A 7,814-nucleotide genomic window follows, 5' to 3' on the forward strand; every position below is an offset into this window, starting at 1 on the left:
TTGTATGGCCAGGGGAAAGATTACCTTTCTTCTTTCATGTATTTGAGTGGGCTGAATTTATACATTTTTAAAGTCAATTCAAAATTAATTTCGAATTGAAGGTCAAAATAGCTGAGCTGGAAAAATTCTCTAACTTAACTATGCTGGCCTTGAATTCTTACTTTAGTGAATAACTCTGATAGTAGCAGTTATATATTCAACCAAGATAAGATAGAAGGAGCAGAGGAAGTCCTTGAACCACAACCTGTGCAAGGACCAGTGGCTGTTAGTCGATGGTGTTTTTCCTCGAACGCTGCAGATACCTGCATGATCCTTGGGTGAAAACCTAAGGGCACTGAGGATGTGCAGCTACCAGGTGTGTCCATTCAGATTTGAGTCTAAAGTGCTCTCCAGATATAAGATGTGGGTGACTATGTGTTACTCTGTAGGATGTGCAGCATGTGATAGTAGGTTAACAGTATAATGAATAGAGTAAGTTAGGAGTACAGTGTGTAGGTATTCTGATTACTGTGCCAAGAAGACTCTTAGAGCTGTGTGCTTTTTATATTTTTATTTTTTTGAACTCTTTATTTGTGTATTGACAGCAGGTAGTATGAGGAGACCGTACATTCAAGGCAACAATTGATTGTTACAGCATAAGTGATGACATCATGTTCGTATTGCTAACAATTGATTCAAGTTATGTCACCAGCAATGAGGTTCTGGGTATGTTCGAAACAGGTAGTGGGGCATTGTGTGACGTAAAGCCCTCGCTCAAGAACCAGCTTGTTCAATACGTTTTATTTTGTATTACGAATAAAACAAATTTACATAAAAAAAATCAGAGAGAAGTGAAGAGCGGAAAGGAAAGTGAAATTTCTGAGCCAGAGAAAGAAGTGTCGGCCCCTGTGAGTATGATGTTCCCTAGGTAATCTGTGGACCTGTGAATTGTGTGGAATTACACCCATGGGGGTGTTCTCTTGGGAAGGAAGCTCGGGGCCATGGGCCACTTTATAGAGAACCCCCCGTTATGTTATCGTTCTCATTGGTTTCCCCATCGGATGGGAGGCCCACGGCCGAGGCTCCTTTGTGGGCTTGTAGCCATGACCCCGGGAAGCCCTCCCTCGGTGGACCCCGATGGAGCTGTGTACTTCTTGATTTTCAATATAAGAAATAAAAATCTGTTTTGTGGCCATGGAATCGAATCTGATATTTAATGTGGAAACTAGCACTTAACAGTGAAGCTTAAATACCTGGTTTTATCTAAGCAAAGTAGCATATGCTACCTGTAACCGTAAATTTAACTAGCGTGTGACTCTAATAATATATGTACATATGTTTTGATGTGAATTTTTACTTGTTTATATAGGATGGTGGACATGTAGTTCCACAGTCCAGTTTATTGTCCTCACTCGCTCAACAGAAACATGCCTTAGATTAAAATCAATGGTGGAGGATGTTAAAAACTATGACCCCCATAGAATGCATGTAAATTGTGATTAATAACCCTTCAATGCAATAACCTCCATTATGTATAGAGATTGAAAAAGCCCGGTCATTATGTGCGCTAGTAATTTTTAGTTTTATGAATCTGGCAGTCCTAAGGTGTTTAGATTCACTTCTTTTGGTATTCACTCCAGTGTATTTGTTCTGTGTAGCTGGACGTGTATGTACCTTTAAAACAACAGCCAAATGGAATCCGGAGTTTCCTTATCATATGTCGTGGTATGAAACGGAATCAACCTGGATCAGAATAATGGATTGGTGATGCTGTAACATTTTTGGTTGGAGTGACCATCTACCCTATATATTAAGGGAAGGTTTTTAAACTGCATATGTTAGGGCCATAAATATTTTTTTAGATTGCAAGAGAGAATTAATTTAATTAAAGGAGAATTCCTGTTTGATTTGTCAGTTTCTTTCCTTCCTGCTCTATACAATTGTTACATATACCAAGGCAGCACTTTTCATGTGGTAACCATCAGCAGTTAGAAGTGATAACCTGAAAAAGTGGTGAATCTGAGAGTCCTATCCACAACACATTCCACAGGGTCGTTGCTCATCTCTACATAGTGTTAAGCATAAGAAATATATTCAATCCTATGTTTGCCATTGGACAACATTTCACCGCAAAAATGTATTCTGTAAAATATGCCTCATGCAGTTTTTAATTCATTCCTATTTTGGAAACGATGCACTTTAAATGCAATTATGCACCCGCCAATCAGAGTGGGAAACGTGATGTTTAATGTGATTTTTAAAGAGCAGTAGTAGTCCAAAGTGCCTTGCTTTATTTTATTTTTTTTCTCTGTAATATGTATATTAGATTTGGATGGCAGTAGGATGTGCAGGTATGTTATTTCTTTCGTTTTTTTTTTTGTTTGATTTGATTTTAAATTAAAATAGTTAATGGTACTTGCCTATTCCAGTTTTACAGCATCTTCGTCTGTAAGAGGAGAATATTAGGCAGATTGGCTTCTCCTGATAGGAATATCCGCATTTAAGGCAATATTTATTTCAAAGGACTCTATGGTCACCAGAAGCACTAAAGCTTAATGTAGTGGTTTCGGGGACTATAGCCTGTCCTTGCAGGCGGGCACTGTAAACGTTGCATTTTCAGAAAAAAGGTTTAACTCCTTAAGGACACATGACGTGTGTGACATGTCATGATTCCCTTTTATTCCAGAAGTTTGGTCCTTAAGTGGTTAAAGAGACCATCCCAGTGTGGGGGGCAAAGGCGAGTAAAAACATCTTTCCCATGTGATCAGAGGGTGACCGGTCACCTAAATAGTCACACTATAGTGTCAGGAATACATGTTTGCATCCCTGACACTATAGTATTCCTTTAAAATAGAACCATTAATATAATGGCGAGATGCCACTTTAGTTGCAAAGAAACAAATCGGTCATATTTTATGGCTGGAAATTCTTGTAATGTGACCATTCATTTGAGATGTATTCGCCATTGTCATCTACCCCACATATAATTGATTTGCATTTATTTTGGCAATTATCAAATGTTTGTTTGCAACACACATTCAGCAGGATATGAACACACTTCCTAGCAGAATGCTGAGTCTGTATCAATGCCGCTTATGATTACTTAACTGATTTCCAATCAGAAACAAATGAATTCTGCATACTGTTGGGCACTTCTGTCAAGATCTGCCCAGCAGAATACAGAAATGTGTCCCACAAAAACATGGTAATCTGTAGAACCTGGTTAAACCCAATAGAATTTATTTTGTTTATTGTTGTCTTACTCTGTATTTGTACAAAACTGTACTCCCGAATAAATCTTCATTATTGTGTAATCCAAGGAGGTCCATAAAACAGATTTTAAGGATATAATATTTTGTGATGTAATAAGTTATACAAGAGAGAGGCATTCAATCTAGCCTGTGTCGTCTGTGTATGACTGGTTACATTTCACCTGTACAAAGTTAATTTACTCTTGAAGGTCTTATCTTGTTTTGCCTTGTAGAAAGCTGTAATCGAAAGCAAGTCTCACAAGTTTTTGGTATCCTCATCTTGTAGACTTCTGTGAAATTTGCTCTTAAAATTAAAATGTTTCAATTTAAAAACAAAACTCCAGTTTCTTTTTTTTTTTCTTTAGTTCTGCTTAGATTTGAATGTAATGACATATAACAAACTGACTGTTTAATAGATATTAGTGGAAAATAATTGTATTTTTGTACACATGGTTCAGAAATATATATATATTTTTAAAATAATAAATGTAAGACATAGCAATTGAACACATAAGCACATTTACTATATAATAACTTATTTTATTATTGGTTGTACCATCACCCCTCATAGGACTGCATAGAGTTCTATTATTTTTATTGTTTCAACGTGCTCCTAAACAGCCTAAATGAGCTACGAAGAGGTGGAGAGTGTTGGGCACACATTACTGCACTTAAGATGTCTAACTAAACTAAACTAATCCTGCAATGTGTTTTGTTTTTTTTTTAGTTGCAAATGCATGCTTTTAGCCATCCAACTGTGAGTGTCAAAATGCTGAATATGTGATAATATCCCTGCATTCTGCTGGCATTTTTAGAATCTGAATTCTTACAATAACACATTTAAACAATATGTACAAGTACATGGACATTTCTCTCTCTCTCTTCTCCCCTGCCAACTCCACCTCCCTCAGCCCCCCTCCTGACCCTTTGTTCTATTAATGATGTTCCAAGGCTAGTCCTGGATCCAGTTCCCATAATCTGCAAAAGTAAGGTCATACTAAATACTCTGATTTTAGAAAGCGGAGTGGGTACTATTCTCTGACAGGGTTCCCAATTAATTTTTCCTGTGGAACCCTTTGACATAGTGTATCAACATTGTGGAAAATTTTACTCCACCCAACCTCCCTACCTTTGGAATTCTCTATGTCCCTGTGGTCCAGTGGGACTGCGGAGTGGCTGGCGTGCGGTGCCTGTGGTCCAGTGGGCCTGCTGAGCGGCTGGCATGCAAGCGGCGAGGGAGCAGTGATCTTTCTGCTCAGCTCCCTCGCGCGCCTCTTAGTGATGCCGGAGCCGGAGTGACGTCATATTCCGGCTCCGGCACCACTGCTGTGCACATGAGGGAGCTGAGCAGGGAGATCACTGCCCACTGCTCCCTCGCCGCCCGCAGCCATTTTGTTTTCAGAAATTTTGGCGGAACCACATTTGTGTGAACATGAATTGGGAAACACTGCTCTGTGAGCACACAAGTAAAAGCGAGCTGCCTGTTTGAACTGAGAATTGTTTCTTTTGGCAGTAATTCACCAGTTACCAGATTTATATCTCCCAGTGTGATATTGAGATTTTCAGATATAGATTGAGAGAAATAACAAGCAAATTTTTCTTTACTAGAAATTAACTCTGTGTTATATGTTATAGGCAGTAAGAAACCTGATGGGGTACTTAATTTTTTATTTTATTTTTAGGTTTGATCCATTTCTAGATTTCTAGATTAGGTTTTATTGTTGGTGATTGGTGACAAAACCCACTATTTGGCCTACCCCAGAGCTGTTCTCTTCCCCAAGTCGCTGACAAGTTCCTAGAGTTCAATTATGCTTCCCATATATTCGGTATAATAAACTACCGCACACAGACCACCCCCTGGCTCATTAAGTACAAAGAAACTGCAGAATTAAGAGCTCTCTCTGTGGGGCTGCCGTTCGTATAACCGAATGCCACGTTGTGGAAAAAACGGCGGCCATCTAGTTGCACGAACGCAGGCAGCGCAACTTGGTCGTCGAGTTTCTGGAACTCTAAGTCAGCCACTCAACCGCATGAACATCAGTGAAACCACGCAAACGCCTGCTTCTTTCCACGACAAGCCAGAAGAGCGCTGTTCGGTAGGTTTGTTCATATGGACAAGACGAACATATGCTACCTATGAGCCAGGGGAACCGTTCAACAGTTTATTTGCATGGAACTCCCGAAATGGACCGTCCGCTAGCACAAAAATTCTGGAACTGTTTTCGGCAGACGTCTCCTAAATGCAGTCGGTCCAAACTTTACCCCGGTGGTGATTCGGCTGTGTTTGTGGGATCTGAGCGCTATTTGGACAACATGGGCACTCAGATCCCAGCTATCCAGGGATGTAATTATTTGTGGGGGTTCCAATGTTTTTAATGTGTTTTTATGTATTTTCATATTTTGTGTAATTATTGCCTAGGAATAGTGACACTGTAATTTGGGGACATTTTGTGGGAGTGTCATGGGAGTGTTTGCTGTGTCTTTGTACTGTATAAAAGTTAGCCATTGAGCCTTGATTAGACAGATTCGTTTTACCCCTACATCAAGTCTAGGCTGATGTTTGGGGACTTTGGAGCTATAATCACTTTTCGCTTGGGACTTGGGAACTTCATAACAGACATACTCAGCCGGATTATTTTATTATTCATTGGAAGAATATTCATAGAGATTATTATTATTATTATTGCCATTTATATAGCGCCAACAGATTCCGTAGCGCTTGTTAGATTGCATTCATTCTGCCAAAGCAGGAGATTGAGGAGGTACACTAGAGGGAAAGATCAGATTTTTTGGTAGGAAATAATCAATCTCATACCACTCATAGAATTCCCACTTTGCTTTAAAGCGGCACTGTCATAGCTGCATCTGTGTTTTTTTGTTTTTTGTTTTTGTTTTTTAACCACCCGCCATTGACCTTTCTACATATAATTGTCCCACTAGTCACCATCAAATAGCCCTAGGTCCCCTATTTCACCAAACTAGATTGCACTTTGAAATTTGCTCACATGCTCAGTTGTACACTTGGGCATTAATTATTGTCCAAATGTTGGCTATTCATCCATTTGTCAGAAAGACAAATTAATAGAAATTACCAAAGACAGATTTTTTTTTTGTCCATTTAGATACTCTGCTACTTCTTAAATCCCACCCCCCACGCCCACACCCTAACTGTCCTATTTATAGTTAAATCCCCCCTCTTATAATATTGTAAAGCACTACGGAATCTGTGGCGCTATATAAATGGTAATAATAATAAGCGGGTTAAATTGTCCCTCCTGTCCCTACATTTGAGGTGGCTGGGGCCCTAAATGATAAGCCCCTAGTTAACCTCCCCAATAAACAAATACCCTACCAACCCCCCCCCCCCCTCCCCCACATAATAGTGAGCGGGCAACAAACTAACCTAAACCTTATTCTAATTTAGGGACCCCACCCACCGCTCAGTGGTGGGGGCCAGGGGGGAGGATAATAGGTCCCCCCCTTATTCTAATTTAGGGCCCCCATTGCTCAGGGGTGGGGGCCGGGGGAGGAAAATATGCCCCCCCCCTTATTCTAATTTAGGGCCCCCACCCGCCGTTCAGGAGTGGGGGTTGGGGAGGACAATAGGTCCCCCCTTCAGGTTAGAAGCCCCCACTCGCGCAGCACAGGTGGGGGCTCGGGAGGGCGGACACTTTTTTTTGTTTTTTTACAGTGACTTGCCACAGGCTGCTCACTGTTTACCAGACATGCCCCTACTCGTGTTATAGCGAGTAGGGGCAGAATTTACTAATACTAAGTAATCTTTACTTAGTATTAGTAAATTGGCTGAAAGACCAATTTAGCTATCCATTATCCTCCATGCACGCCCTTGTTCCAAATAAAGTGTAGAATCTTTGTTCTTGTATGTCCTTGTATGATGTAGGGTGGGGTGACTTCGATTTACTTTGCAAGGACTGATATAATCACTTAAAACTATTTCACATTGGCAAACGGCCCTTGTTTTTGCAAAGACTAACCAACATGCCTGACCAAAGACAGCAGCTACTGTATGAGACATAGATCAAACTTAGGCTTGCCATCTCCGAGACCTCATTTTTGTTTCATGCATCGAAAATCTAGCTTAGTGATTAATCTATGTGTTATATTAAAAACAAAAAACAACTAGAATCTAATATCACTATAATAGTAAGTATTTTTCTTTTAGTAGCTGTTGAGTGTATGTGAGACAGGTAAAAAAAAAAAGTCAAACTTTAATTTGAGTAGCCAGCCCAAAGATGTATTCATTTTCTACTGACACAAATGGAAATATTGGGTTTAGTTTTATTAGTGTGGTTAAACGGAAATGAAAAACATCACTTAAAAATGCTATCACGTCCTAGCTACTGGAAAATGTAGAAGTCATTGAGAACACATGTTGCTGAATTGCCCTTTGCCAACTGGTCTTTACAACAGAAGTATGAATTCCAGTGAAGGGACGATAAATACTATCATAGCAAATGCATGGCCGGTAATTTCTTCTTTTTTATTTTTAGATAAGGGTGTCAAGCCCTTCTAATAGTGTTTAGCTGGTCTGATTGGAACTGGTCAGAATTCATATTCTCACAT

This window comes from Pelobates fuscus, chromosome 5, assembly GCF_036172605.1.
Source record: "Pelobates fuscus isolate aPelFus1 chromosome 5, aPelFus1.pri, whole genome shotgun sequence".
NCBI lineage: Eukaryota > Metazoa > Chordata > Amphibia > Anura > Pelobatidae > Pelobates > Pelobates fuscus.